The sequence below is a fragment of the Leptodactylus fuscus genome, chromosome 3 (genome assembly GCF_031893055.1).
Source record: "Leptodactylus fuscus isolate aLepFus1 chromosome 3, aLepFus1.hap2, whole genome shotgun sequence".
NCBI lineage: Eukaryota > Metazoa > Chordata > Amphibia > Anura > Leptodactylidae > Leptodactylus > Leptodactylus fuscus.
In genome coordinates, this window is record NC_134267.1 from 223,320,024 (window position 1) to 223,333,451 (window position 13,428).

Here is a 13,428-nt window from a genome sequence, read left to right on the forward strand (position 1 = left end):
GGACTCCAACCCACAACCTTCAAATCAAGGCTATTACCTAGCGGCCACGCCCTTTGTTCTTCAAAGCGCTCCTTTGCATTTTGCCAAAAAAGGCAGAGATTTCTTGCCAACGGAAACAACCATCTGCAAGAGGGAAATACCCTTGAATTCAGGTGATGTTAACCTATCTATCTGCAGGGCTGGGTTCTGGAACAGACTCCCTTTAAGATTGGACACAAAGATTGTACTTCAGGTTTGGTCCAAAACTCGACTCTGGTGGGACTCGAACCCACAACCTTTGAATCACTACTCTCTTCGAGAAGTCCAATGCGCTATCCATTGCGCCACAGAGCATACGTACAATGAGTCTACTAAATCGTTTGTTGAGCTGACATGTGAATGGCTCTTGTGAAAGAATCCTACAAAAACACAACATCTAGCTGGTGATCATTTTCAGGCTAAAGATGAAAGCTCAGCTTTATAATATTGGTGTGGCTCCTTGTTTTCTAGATATTCATAAGAGTCAACTTAACAGCATGCAAAGCACCGTTGTCTCATTAATGTACTTTGACCAGTGAGGCCCCAGGACGGGCGGTTTATACCGCAGACCAGTGCTCTCAAACCTTGGCTATTAAGCCCGATTCTGTACTTAGCACCGTTGGAAAATGGCCTGAGAATATACAACTTTTACTATCAAAAATGGTCCAAAATTTGACTCTGGAGGGACTCCAACCCACAACCTTCAAATCAAGGCTATTACCTAGCGGCCACGCCCTTGTTGCTTCAAAGCGCCCCTTTGCATTTTGCCAAAAAAGGCAGAGATTTCTTGCCAACGGAAACAACCACCCGCAAGAGGGAATCACCCATGAATTCAGGTGATGTTAACCTATCTATCTGCAGGGCTGGGTTCTGGAACAGACTCCCTTTAAGATTGGACACAAAGATTCTACTTCAGGTTTGGTCCAAAACTCGACTCTGGTGGGACTCGAACCCACAACTTTCGAATAACTACTGTCTTGTAGAAGTCCAATGCGCTATCCATTGCGCCGCAGAGGTTACGTACAATGAGTCTACTAAATCGTTTGTTGAGCTGACATGTGAATGGCTCTTGTGAAAGAATCCTACAAAAACACATCTAGCGGGTGATCATTTTGAGGCTAAAGACGTAAGCTCAGCTTTATAATATTGGTGTGGCTCTTTGTTTTCTAGATATTTATAAGAGTCAACTTAACAGCATGCAAATCACCGTAGTCTCATTACTGTGCTTTGACCAGTGAGGCCCCAGGACGGGCGGTTTATACCGCAGACCAGTGCTCTCAAACCTTGGCTATGAAGCCCGATTCTGTCCTTAGCACCGTTGGAAAATGGCCTGAGAATATACAACTTTTACTATCAAAAATGGTCCAAAATTTGACTCTGAAGGGACTCCAACCCACAACCTTCAAATCAAGGCTATTACCTAGCGGCCACGCCCTTGTTGCTTCAAAGCGCTCCTTTGCATTTTGCCAAAAAAGGCAGAGATTTCTTGCCAACGGAAACAACTATCCGCAAGAGGGAAATACCCTTGAATTCAGGTGATGTTAACCTATCTATCTGCAGGGCTGGGTTCTGGAACAGACTCCCTTTAAGATTGGACACAAAGATTGTACTTCCGGTTTGGTCCAAAACTTGACTCTGGTGGGACTCGAACCCACAACCTTTGAATCAATACTCTCTTCTAGAAGTCCAATGCGCTATCCATTGCGCCAAAGAGCCTACGTACAACGAGTCTACTAAATCGTTTGTTGAGCTGACATGTGAATGGCTCTTGTGAAAGAATCCTACAAAAACACAACATCTAGCGAGTGATCATTTTCAGGCTAAAGATGAAAGCTCAGCTTTATAATATTGGTGTGGCTCCTTGTTTTCTAGATATTCATAGGAGTCAACTTAACAGCATGCAAAGCACCGTTGTCTCATTACTGTACTTTGACCAGTGAGGCCCCAGGATGGGCGGTTTATACCGCAGACCAGAGCTCTCAAACCTTGGCTATGAAGCCCGATTCTTTCCTTAGCACCGTTGGAAAATGGCCTGAGAATATACAACTTTTACTATCAAAAATGGTCCAAAATTTGACTCTGGAGTGACTCCAACCCACAACCTTCAAATCAAGGCTATTACCTAGAGGCCACGCCCTTGTTGCTTCAAAGCGCTCCTTTGCATTTTGCCAAAAAAGGCAGAGATTTCTTGCCAACGGAAACAACCATCCGCAAGAGGGAAATACCCTTGAATTCAGGTGATGTTAACCTATCAATCTTCAGGGCTGGGTTCTGGAACAGACTCCCTTTAAGATTGGACACAAAGATTGTACTTCAGGTTTGGTCCAAAACTCGACTCTGGTGGGACTCGAACCCACAACCTTTGAATCACTACTCTCTTCTAGAAGTCCAATGCGCTATCCATTGCGCCACAGAGCCTACGTACAATGAGTCTACTAAATCGTTTGTTGAGCTGACATGTGAATGGCTCTTGTGAAAGAATCCTACAAAAACACAACATCTAGCGAGTGATCATTTTCAGGCTAAAGATGAAAGCTCAGCTTTATAATATTGGTGTGGCTCCTTGTTTTCTAGATATTCATAAGAGTCAACTTAACAGCATGCAAAGCACCGTTGTCTCATTAATGTACTTTGACCAGTGGGGCCCCAGGACGGGCGGTTTATACCGCAGACCAGCGCTCTCAAAAATTGGCTATGAAGCCCGATTCTGTCCTTAGCACCGTTGGAAAATGGCCTGAGAATATACAACTTTTACTATCAAAAATGGTCCAAAATTTGACTCTGGAGGGACTCCAACCCACAACCTTCAAATCAAGGCTATTACCTAGCGGCCACGCCCTTGTTGCTTCAAAGCGCTCCTTTGCATTTTGCCAAAAAAGGCATAGATTTCTTGCCAACGGAAACAACCATCCGCAAGAGGGAAATACCCTTGAATTCAGGTGATGTTAACCTATCTATCTGCAGGGCTAGGTTCTGGAACAGACTCCCTTTAAGATTGGGCACAAAGATTGTACTTCAGATTTGGTCCAAAACTCGACTCTGGTGGGACTCGAACCCACAACCTTTGAATCACTACTCTCTTCTAGAAGTCCAATGCGCTATCCATTGCGCCACAGAGCCTACGTACAATGAGTCTACTAAATCGTTTGTTGAGCTGACATGTGAATGGCTCTTGTGAAAGAATCCTACAAAAACACAACATCTAGCGGGTGATCATTTTCAGGCTAAAGATGAAAGCTCAGCTTTATAATATTGGTGTGGCTCCTTGTTTTCTAGATATTCATAAGAGTCAACTTAACAGCATGCAAAGCACCGTTGTCTCATTAATGTACTTTGACCAGTGAGGCCCCAGGACGGGCGGTTTATACCGCAGACCAGTGCTCTCAAAAATTGGCTATGAAGCCCGATTCTGTCCTTAGCACCGTTGGAAAATGGCCTGAGAATATACAACTTTTACTATCAAAAATGGTCCAAAATTTGACTCTGGAGGGACTCCAACCCACAACCTTCAAATCAAGGCTATTACCTAGCGGCCACGCCCTTGTTGCTTCAAAGCGCTCCTTCACATTTTGCCTAAAAAGGCATAGATTTCTTGCCAACGGAAACATCCATCTGCAAGAGGGAAATACCCTTGAATTCAGGTGATGTTAACCTATCTATCTGCAGGGCAGGGTTCTGGAACAGACTCCCTTTAAGATTGGACACAAAGATTGTACTTCAGGTTTGGTCCAAAACTCGACTCTGGTGGGACTCGAACCCACAACCTTTGAATCACTACTCTCTTCTAGAAGTCCAATGCGCTATCCATTGCGCCACAGAGCCTACGTACGACAAGTCTACTAAATTGTTTGTTGAGCTGACATGTGAATGGCTCTTGTGAAAGAATCCTACAAAAACACAACATCTAGCGGGTGATCATTTTCAGGCTAAAGATGAAAGCTCAGCTTTATAATATTGGTGTGGCTCCTTGTTTTCTAGATATTCATAAGAGTCAACTTAACAGCATGCAAAGCACCGTTGTCTCATTAATGTACTTTGACCAGTGAGTCCCCAGGACGGGCGGTTTATACCACAGACCAGTGCTCTCAAACCTTGGCTATGAAGCCCGATTCTGTCCTTAGCACCGTTGGAAAATGGCCTGAGAATATACAACTTTTACTATCAAAAATGGTCCAAAATTTGACTCTGGAGGGACTCCAACCCACAACCTTCAAATCAAGGCTATTACCTAGCGGCCACGCCCTTGTTGCTTCAAAGCGCTCCTTTGCATTTTGCCAAAAAAGGCAGAGATTTCTTGCCAACGGAAACAACCATCCGCAAGAGGGAAATACCCTTGAATTCAGGTGATGTTAACCTATCAATCTTCAGGGCTGGGTTCTGGAACAGACTCCCTTTAAGATTGGACACAAAGATTGTACTTCAGGTTTGGTCCAAAACTCGACTCTGGTGGGACTCGAACCCACAACCTTTGAATCAATACTCTCTTCTAGAAGTCCAATGCGCTATCCATTGCGCCAAAGAGCCTACGTACAATGTGTCTACTAAATCGTTTGTTGAGCTGACATGTGAATGGCTCTTTTGAAAGAATCCTACAAAAACACAACATCTAGCGAGTGATCATTTTCAGGCTAAAGATGAAAGCTCAGATTTATAATATTGGTGTGGCTCCTTGTTTTCTAGATATTCATAAGAGTCAACTTAACAACATGCAAAGCACCGTTGTCTCATTAATGTACTTTGACCAGTGAGGCCCCAGGACAGGCGGTTTATACCACAGACCAGTGCTCTCAAACCTTGGCTATGAAGCCCGATTCTGTCCTTAGCACCGTTGGAAAATGGCCTGAGAATATACAACTTTTACTATCAAAAATGGTCCAAAATTTGACTCTGGAGAGACTCCAACCCACAACCTTCAAATCAAGGCTATTACCTAGCAGCCACGCCCTTGTTGCTTCAAAGCGCTCCTTTTCATTTTGCCAAAAAAGGCAAAGATTTCTTGCCAACGGAAACAACTATCCGCAAGAGGGAAATACCGTTGAATTCAGGTGATGTTAACCTATCTATCTGCAGGGCTGGGTTCTGGAACAGACTCCCTTTAAGATTGGACACAAAGATTGTACTTCAGGTTTGGTCCAAAACTCGACTCTGGTGGGACTCGAACCCACAACCTTTGAATCAATACTCTCTTCTAGAAGTCCAATGCGCTATCCATTGCGCCAAAGAGCCTACGTACAATGTGTCTACTAAATCGTTTGTTGAGCTGACATGTGAATGGCTCTTGTGAAAGAATCCTACAAAAACACAACATCTAGCGAGTGATCATTTTCAGGCTAAAGATGAAAGCTCAGCTTTATAATATTGGTGTGGCTCCTTGTTTTCTAGATATTCATAAGAGTCAACTTAACAGCATGCAAAGCACCGTTGTCTCATTAATGTACTTTGACCAGTGAGGCCCCAGGACGGGCAGTTTATACCGCAGACCAGTGCTCTCAAACCTTGGCTATGAAGCCCGATTCTGTCCTTAGCACCGTTGGAAAATGGCCTGAGAATATACAACTTTTACTATCAAAAATGGTCCAAAATTTGACTCTGGAGGGACTCCAACCCACAACCTTCAAATCAAGGCTATTACCTAGCGGCCACGCCCTTGTTGCTTCAAAGCGCTCCTTTGCATTTTGCCAAAAAAGGCAGAGATTTCTTGCCAACAGAAACAACCATCCGCAAGAGGGAAATACCCTTGAATTCAGGTGATGTTAACCTATCTATCTGCAGGGCTGGGTTCTGGAACAGACTCCCTTTAAGATTGGACACAAAGATTGTACTTCAGGTTTGGTCCAAAACTCGACTCTGGTGGGACTCGAACCCACAACCTTTGAATCACTACTCTCTTCTAGAAGTCCAATGCGCTATCCATTGCGCCACAGAGCCTACGTACAACAAGTCTACTAAATTGTTTGTTGATCTGACATGTGAATGACTCTTGTGAAAGAATCCTACAAAAACACAACATCTAGCGGGTGATCATTTTCAGGCTAAAGATGAAAGCTCAGCTTTAAAATATTGGTGTGGCTCCTTGTTTTCTAGATATTCATAAGAGTCAACTTAACAGCATGCAAAGCACCGTTGTCTCATTAATGTACTTTGACCAGTGAGGCCCCAGGACGGGCAGTTTATACCGCAGACCAGTGCTCTCAAAAATTGGCTATGAAGCCCGATTCTGTCCTTAGCACCGTTGGAAAATGGCCTGAGAATATACAACTTTTACTATCAAAAATGGTCCAAAATTTGACTCTGGAGGGACTCCAACCCACAACCTTCAAATCAAGGCTATTACCTAGCGGCCACGCCCTTGTTGCTTCAAAGCGCTCCTTTGCATTTTGCCAAAAAAGGCAGAGATTTCTTGCCAACGGAAACAACTATCCGCAAGAGGGAAATACCCTTGAATTCAGGTGATGTTAACCTATCTATCTGCAGGGCTGGGTTCTGGAACAGACTCCCTTTAAGATTGGACACAAAGATTGTACTTCCGGTTTGGTCCAAAACTCGACTCTGGTGGGACTCGAACCCACAACCTTTGAATCACTACTCTCTTCTAGAAGTCCAATGCGCTATCCATTGCGCCACAGAGCCTACGTTCAATGAGTCTACTAAATCGTTTGTTGAGCTGACATGTGAATGGCTCTTGTGAAAGAATCCTACAAAAACACAACATCTAGCGAGTGATCATTTTCAGGCTAAAGATGAAAGCTCAGCTTTATAATATTGGTGTGGCTCCTTGTTTTCTAGATATTCATAAGAGTCAACTTAACAGGATGCAAAGCACCGTTGTCTCATTAATGTACTTTGACCAGTGAGGCCCCAGGACGGGCGGTTTATACCGCAGACCAGTGCTCTCAAACCTTGGCTATGAAGCCCAATTCTGTCCTTAGCACCGTTGGAAAATGGCTTGAGAATATACAACTTTTACTATCAAAAATGGTCCAAAATTTGACTCTGGAGGGACTCCAACCCACAACCTTCAAATCAAGGCTATTACCTAGCGGCCACGCCCTTGTTGCTTCAAAGCGCTCCTTTGCATTTTGCTAAAAAAGGCAGAGATTTCTTGCCAACGGAAACAACCATCCGCAAGAGGGAAATACCCTTGAATTCAGGTGATGTTAACCTATCTATCTGCAGGGCTGGGTTCTGGAACAGACTCCCTTTAAGATTGGACACAAAGATTGTACTTCAGGTTTGGTCCAAAACTCAACTCTGGTGGGACTTGAACCCACAACCTTTGAATCAATACTCTCTTCTAGAAGTCCAATGCGCTATCCATTGCGCCACAGAGCCTACGTACAATGAGTCTACTAAATTGTTTGTTGAGCTGACATGTGAATGGCTCTTGTGAAAGAATCCTACAAAAACACAACATCTAGCGAGTGATCATTTTCAGGCTAAAGATGAAAGCTCAGCTTTATAATATTGGTGTGGCTCCTTGTTTTCTAGATATTCATAAGAGTCAACTTAACAGCATGCAAAGCACCGTTGTCTCATTAATGTACTTTGACCAGTGAGGCCCCAGGACGGGCGGTTTATACCGCAGACCAGTGCTCTCAAACCTTGGCTATGAAGCCCGATTCTGTCCTTAGCACCGTTGGAAAATGGCCTGAGAATATACAACTTTTACTATCAAAAATGGTCCAAAATTTGACTCTGGAGGGACTCCAACCCACAACCTTCAAATCAAGGCTATTACCTAGCGGCCACGAGCTTGTTGCTTCAAAGCGCTCTTTTGCATTTTGCCAAAAAAGGCAGAGATTTCTTGCCAACAGAAACAACCATCCACAAGAGGGAAATACCCTTGAATTCAGGTGATGTTAACCTATCTATCTGCAGGGATGGGTTCTGGAACAGACTCCCTTTAAGATTGGACACAAAGATTGTACTTCAGGTTTGGTCCAAAACTCGACTCTGGTGGGACTCGAACCCACAACCTTTAAATCACTACTCTCTTCTAGAAGTCCAATGCGCTATCCATTGCGCCACAGAGCCTACGTACAACAAATCTACTAAATTGTTTGTTGAGCTGACATGTGAATGACTCTTGTGAAAGAATCCTACAAAAACACAACATCTAGCGAGTGATCATTTTCAGGCTAAAGATGAAAGCTCAGCTTTATAATATTGGTGTGGCTCCTTGTTTTCTAGATATTCATAAGAGTCAACTTAACAGCATGCAAAGCACCGTTGTCTCATTAATGTACTTTGACTAGTGAGGCCCCAGAACGGGCGGTTTATACCGCAGACCAGTGCTCTCAAACCTTGGCTATGAAGCCCGATTCTGTCCTTAGCACTGTTGGAAAATGGCCTGAGAATATACAACTTTTACTATCAAAAATGGTCCAAAATTTGACTCTGGAGGGACTCCAACCCACAACCTTCAAATCAAGGCTATTACCTAGCGGCCACGCCCTTGTTGCTTCAAAGCGCTCCTTTGCATTTTGCCAAAAAAGGCAGAGATTTCTTGCCAACAGAAACAACCATCCGCAAGAGGGAAATACCCTTGAATTCAGGTGATGTTAACCTATCTATCTGCAGGGCTGGGTTCTGGAACAGACTCCCTTTAAGATTGGACACAAAGATTGTACTTCAGGTTTGGTCCAAAACGCGACTCTGGTGGGACTCGAACCCACAACCTTTGAATCACTACTCTCTTCTAGAAGTCCAATGCGCTATCCATTGCGCCACAGAGCCTACGTACAACAAGTCTACTAAATTGTTTGTTGAGCTGACATGTGAATGACTCTTGTGAAAGAATCCTACAAAAACACAACATCTAGCGGGTGATCATTTTCAGGCTAAAGATGAAAGCTCAGCTTTATAATATTGGTGTGGCTCCTTGTTTTCTAGATATTCATAAGAGTCAACTTAACAGCATGCAAAGCACCGTTGTCTCATTAATGTACTTTGACCAGTGAGGCCCCAGGACGGGCAGTTTATACCGCAGACCAGTGCTCTCAAAAATTGGCTATGAAGCCCGATTCTGTCCTTAGCACCGTTGGAAAATGGCCTGAGAATATACAACTTTTACTATCAAAAATGGTCCAAAATTTGACTCTGGAGGGACTCCAACCCACAACCTTCAAATCAAGGCTATTACCTAGCGGCCACGCCCTTGTTGCTTCAAAGCGCTCCTTTGCATTTTGCCAAAAAAGGCAGAGATTTCTTGCCAACGGAAACAACTATCCGCAAGAGGGAAATACCCTTGAATTCAGGTGATGTTAACCTATCTATCTGCAGGGCTGGGTTCTGGAACAGACTCCCTTTAAGATTGGACACAAAGATTGTACTTCCGGTTTGGTCCAAAACTCGACTCTGGTGGGACTCGAACCCACAACCTTTGAATCAATACTCTCTTCTAGAAGTCCAATGCGCTATCCATTGCGCCAAAGAGCCTACGTACAACGAGTCTACTAAATCGTTTGTTGAGCTGACATGTGAATGGCTCTTGTGAAAGAATCCTACAAAAACACAATGTCACGGGATGGTTAGAGTCTATACTATAGGCCATGTGTAATATATATTTCATGTGGAATGTATTCTCTAACCTGTTATATACATCAATGTGTAGTTGGCTGATTGGGGTCTAGTGTGTTAGCACATTGTACGCAAATACCTCTAACTAGTGAGGACAATGGGTGGAGATAATCTGATCAGTGTCTCCAAGAAGATGTTGGATGGTGCATTGTCCATAGTAGACAGGGAGTCTGCTCTCCTTGGTATAGGTGAGGGGGGAAGGATCTGTGACTCAGCCCTTCCCACCCACAGATATAGGATGTAAGTGTTAGTATATAGTTGTAGCTAGCAGTTAGTATGTGTTAGCCGGCCTGTGCACAGCTCTGCAGAGAGCCAGGATTTAGTTACAGGACCAAGGAGCCAAAGCTATCATTGGATTGTGACTTCTGTGGACTTATTGTTGTTACGGTTGATGTGACCGCCGCCGGCTACTAACTTTGTGGATTACAATAAATTGCTGTTGTCTCCCGACCTCTTGCGTCCGTGTTGATTCAAAAGACCTTCCGGAGGAAGACGTATACCTTTGCTCCGTGACAACTGGTGGGCAGCGGTGGGATCAACAGCGGACAGCGAGATGGACTACAACAGCCCAGCGATTAATGGAGCCACAACCTCAGAATACAGGAACTGGACTATTGCAAGTCTACAAGTAAGGGCCCGGGAACTAAACCTGAGTTACCAGGGAAGAACGAAAGATCAACTGATCGAGGCACTGGAGGAGATGACCCTGCGAAGCGACCATGAGGAGGGCTGCCCCCAGGAGACTGGAGAGATACGGGAGTGGCAGGTACAGACCCAAAAGAGCAGATGGGTTGTTTTGTATGAGGAGGAATTGGCAGTGCTGGGGCTAGGAGCAACTGCAGAGCAAAGGAGTAGAGCATTACAGAGGGCTCAGGAAACGGAGAAGGAGGAACAGAGAATGGCGCATGAAAAGGAAAGAATGGCGCATGAAATGCGAATGGCTGAGATAACTACGCGGAATTATAATCAAACGTCGACCCCCAGCCCAACAGTGAGAGAACCACCATATGTCTCCCATAAACACTTCAAGACCTTTGATGAAGCGGCTGGGGATGTTGATGGATATTTTCAGGACTTCGAACACCAGTGCCACCTGATGGAAGTCCCAGAAAAGGATTGGGTCCGGTATCTGGTGGGGCACCTACGAGATGGGGCTGCGGAAGCTCTCAGAGCCATGGACCCTAGTGATCAGCGGGACTATGAGGCCATTAAAAGAGCGGTGCAGAAGTATTATGCAGTCACTCCAGAGACCTACCGAGTTCAGTTCCGCTCTTTGTCTTACAATGGGGGAAGCTCCTTCCACATGTTCGCCCACAAGTTGAAGCAAGCATGCAAGCGCTGGCTAGAAGGAGAGGAGGCTGTCACAGTCGATAAGATCCTCCAAGTCATACTTAAGGAACAGTTCTTTTCCCAGTGCCCCGCTGAGATCCGTGAGTGGGTGCTGGAACGGAACCCAGCCACAGTTGAGCAAGCTGCTTCCCTTGCAGATGAGGGCCTGACCATCAAGCCGCAGTGGAAGAGGTTGTTTGCAGAGGAGCGGAAAACTACCACAGTCCGCCAGACACCCTTCAGCCAGCCACCCACCTTTCGTGCCCGGCCTCAGGATTACAATTCCCCCTCTACCCCTGCCCCAGCCCATCGGCCTCCAGCTATGAACAACCCTGTCCCTAGACAACGACCCACTGGAAGAATGCTAGAGCGCAGATGTTTTGGGTGCGGGCGGCCTGGACATTTGCAAGCTAGTTGCCCTGTTAACATGGGGGCACGGGCCACCGTGGCATCCCGGCCTATTCACTACCTGGGAACCACCCCTAGGACAGAAAGTTTGGCCCCATTTCCAGGTGACTCCATGAATGACCCATCTGTTCCACCTCCAGGGGTCTATGGGATTCAGCCTTCCGCCACACATCCTGCAAACCTTCAGTGGAAGCACTTGCAGGAGGTCCTACTGGATGGCCGAACAGTTGTTGGATTCCGGGACTCGGGAGCTTTCCTAACGGTAGCGGACCCCCGAGTGGTTCGACCCGAGGCCCTAGAGGAGGGCCCTGGCCTTTCTATCGAGTTGGCAGGAGGTACTCGGAAACGTATTCCTAAAGCTACCGTGGAACTCGACTATGGTTATGGACCAAAACGATGCACAATTGGTGTGATGAGCGGGCTGCCGGCCGATGTTCTGTTAGGCAACGATGTTGGAAATCTACAGTGCCACTTTGTGGGAGCAGTGACCCGAAGCCAAGCTTAGAGAGACGCCAACATGGATCCACCGGATTTTCTGCCAGATGCCAGCCCTTCAACCCTACAACTTTACCATTCAGTACCGCCGAGGGAACCAACACCAGAACACAGATGGGTTATCCCGGCAGGAGGACATATGAGCTATAGAGACTGATGTGCATTCCCCAATTTACCTGTGTAGGCCAATTGTGTCATGCACATGTTTTGAGAGGGGGAGGGGTTGTCACGGGATGGTTAGAGTCTATACTATAGGCCATGTGTAATATATATTTCATGTGGAATGTATTCTCTAACCTGTTATATACATCAATGTGTAGTTGGCTGATTGGGGTCTAGTGTGTTAGCACATTGTATGCAAATACCTCTAACTAGTGAGGACAATGGGTGGAGATAATCTGATCAGTGTCTCCAAGAAGATGTTGGATGGTGCATTGTCCATAGTAGACAGGGAGTCTGCTCTCCTTGGTATAGGTGAGGGGGGAAGGATCTGTGACTCAGCCCTTCCCACCCACAGATATAGGATGTAAGTGTTAGTATATAGTTGTAGCTAGCAGTTAGTATGTGTTAGCCGGCCTGTGCACAGCTCTGCAGAGAGCCAGGATTTAGTTACAGGACCAAGGAGCCAAAGCTATCATTGGATTGTGACTTCTGTGGACTTATTGTTGTTACGGTTGATGTGACCGCCGCCGGCTACTAACTTTGTGGATTACAATAAATTGCTGTTGTCTCCCGACCTCTTGCGTCCGTGTTGATTCAAAAGACCTTCCGGAGGAAGACGTATACCTTTGCTCCGTGACACACAACATCTAGCGAGTGATCATTTTCAGGCTAAAGATGAAAGCTCAGCTTTATAATATTGGTGTGGCTCCTTGTTTTCTAGATATTCATTAGAGTCAACTTAACAGCATGCAAAGCACCGTTGTCTCATTACTGTACTTTGACCAGTGAGGCCCCAGGACGGGCGGTTTATACCGCAGACCAGAGCTCTCAAACCTTGGCTATGAAGCCCAATTCTTTCCTTAGCACCGTTGGAAAATGGCCTGAGAATATACAACTTTTACTATCAAAAATGGTCCAAAATTTGACTCTGGAGGGACTCCAACACACAACCTTCAAATCAAGGCTATTACCTAGAGGCCACGCCCTTGTTGCTTCAAAGCGCTCCTTTGCATTTTGCCAAAAAAGGCAGAGATTTCTTGACAACGGAAACAACCATCCGCAAGAGGGAAATACCCTTGAATTCAGGTGATGTTAACCTATCAATCTTCAGGGCTGGGTTCTGGAACAGACTCCCTTTAAGATTGGACACATAGATTGTACTTCAGGTTTGGTCCAAAACTCGACTCTGGTGGGACTCGAACCCACAACCTTTGAATCACTACTCTCTTCTAGAAGTCCAATGCGCTATCCATTGCGCCACAGAGCCTACGTTCAATGAGTCTACTAAATCGTTTGTTGAGCTGACATGTGAATGGCTCTTGTGAAAGAATCCTACAAAAACACAACATCTAGCGAGTGATCATTTTCAGGCTAAAGATGAAAGCTCAGCTTTATAATATTGGTGTGGCTCCTTGTTTTCTAGATATTCATAAGAGT

The 13,428-nt window shown here is 45.4% G+C and overlaps 14 non-coding genes across 14 annotated transcripts; all 14 read right to left on the reverse strand.

Moving 5' to 3' along the window:
- Positions 1-247: 247 nt before the first annotated feature.
- On the reverse strand, positions 248-333 carry TRNAR-UCU (transfer RNA arginine (anticodon UCU)). Its single transcript is given in 2 exon segments — positions 248-283; positions 297-333. It is a non-coding gene; the product is annotated as a tRNA-Arg (tRNA).
- Positions 334-1,648: 1,315 nt separating this feature from the next.
- Positions 1,649-1,734, reverse strand: TRNAR-UCU (transfer RNA arginine (anticodon UCU)). Its single transcript is given in 2 exon segments — positions 1,649-1,684; positions 1,698-1,734. It is a non-coding gene; the product is annotated as a tRNA-Arg (tRNA).
- A 616-nt stretch (positions 1,735-2,350) lies between these two features.
- On the reverse strand, positions 2,351-2,436 carry TRNAR-UCU (transfer RNA arginine (anticodon UCU)). The gene is given in 2 exon segments: positions 2,351-2,386; positions 2,400-2,436. It is a non-coding gene; the product is annotated as a tRNA-Arg (tRNA).
- A 616-nt stretch (positions 2,437-3,052) lies between these two features.
- TRNAR-UCU (transfer RNA arginine (anticodon UCU)) lies at positions 3,053-3,138 on the reverse strand. The gene is given in 2 exon segments: positions 3,053-3,088; positions 3,102-3,138. It is a non-coding gene; the product is annotated as a tRNA-Arg (tRNA).
- A 616-nt stretch (positions 3,139-3,754) lies between these two features.
- On the reverse strand, positions 3,755-3,840 carry TRNAR-UCU (transfer RNA arginine (anticodon UCU)). The gene is given in 2 exon segments: positions 3,755-3,790; positions 3,804-3,840. It is a non-coding gene; the product is annotated as a tRNA-Arg (tRNA).
- A 616-nt stretch (positions 3,841-4,456) lies between these two features.
- TRNAR-UCU (transfer RNA arginine (anticodon UCU)) lies at positions 4,457-4,542 on the reverse strand. Its single transcript is given in 2 exon segments — positions 4,457-4,492; positions 4,506-4,542. It is a non-coding gene; the product is annotated as a tRNA-Arg (tRNA).
- A 616-nt stretch (positions 4,543-5,158) lies between these two features.
- On the reverse strand, positions 5,159-5,244 carry TRNAR-UCU (transfer RNA arginine (anticodon UCU)). Its single transcript is given in 2 exon segments — positions 5,159-5,194; positions 5,208-5,244. It is a non-coding gene; the product is annotated as a tRNA-Arg (tRNA).
- Positions 5,245-5,860: 616 nt separating this feature from the next.
- On the reverse strand, positions 5,861-5,946 carry TRNAR-UCU (transfer RNA arginine (anticodon UCU)). The gene is given in 2 exon segments: positions 5,861-5,896; positions 5,910-5,946. It is a non-coding gene; the product is annotated as a tRNA-Arg (tRNA).
- A 616-nt stretch (positions 5,947-6,562) lies between these two features.
- On the reverse strand, positions 6,563-6,648 carry TRNAR-UCU (transfer RNA arginine (anticodon UCU)). The gene is given in 2 exon segments: positions 6,563-6,598; positions 6,612-6,648. It is a non-coding gene; the product is annotated as a tRNA-Arg (tRNA).
- Positions 6,649-7,264: 616 nt separating this feature from the next.
- Positions 7,265-7,350, reverse strand: TRNAR-UCU (transfer RNA arginine (anticodon UCU)). The gene is given in 2 exon segments: positions 7,265-7,300; positions 7,314-7,350. It is a non-coding gene; the product is annotated as a tRNA-Arg (tRNA).
- A 616-nt stretch (positions 7,351-7,966) lies between these two features.
- Positions 7,967-8,052, reverse strand: TRNAR-UCU (transfer RNA arginine (anticodon UCU)). Its single transcript is given in 2 exon segments — positions 7,967-8,002; positions 8,016-8,052. It is a non-coding gene; the product is annotated as a tRNA-Arg (tRNA).
- A 616-nt stretch (positions 8,053-8,668) lies between these two features.
- TRNAR-UCU (transfer RNA arginine (anticodon UCU)) lies at positions 8,669-8,754 on the reverse strand. Its single transcript is given in 2 exon segments — positions 8,669-8,704; positions 8,718-8,754. It is a non-coding gene; the product is annotated as a tRNA-Arg (tRNA).
- A 616-nt stretch (positions 8,755-9,370) lies between these two features.
- On the reverse strand, positions 9,371-9,456 carry TRNAR-UCU (transfer RNA arginine (anticodon UCU)). Its single transcript is given in 2 exon segments — positions 9,371-9,406; positions 9,420-9,456. It is a non-coding gene; the product is annotated as a tRNA-Arg (tRNA).
- A 3,716-nt stretch (positions 9,457-13,172) lies between these two features.
- TRNAR-UCU (transfer RNA arginine (anticodon UCU)) lies at positions 13,173-13,258 on the reverse strand. The gene is given in 2 exon segments: positions 13,173-13,208; positions 13,222-13,258. It is a non-coding gene; the product is annotated as a tRNA-Arg (tRNA).
- Between the last annotated feature and the right edge of the window lie 170 nt (positions 13,259-13,428).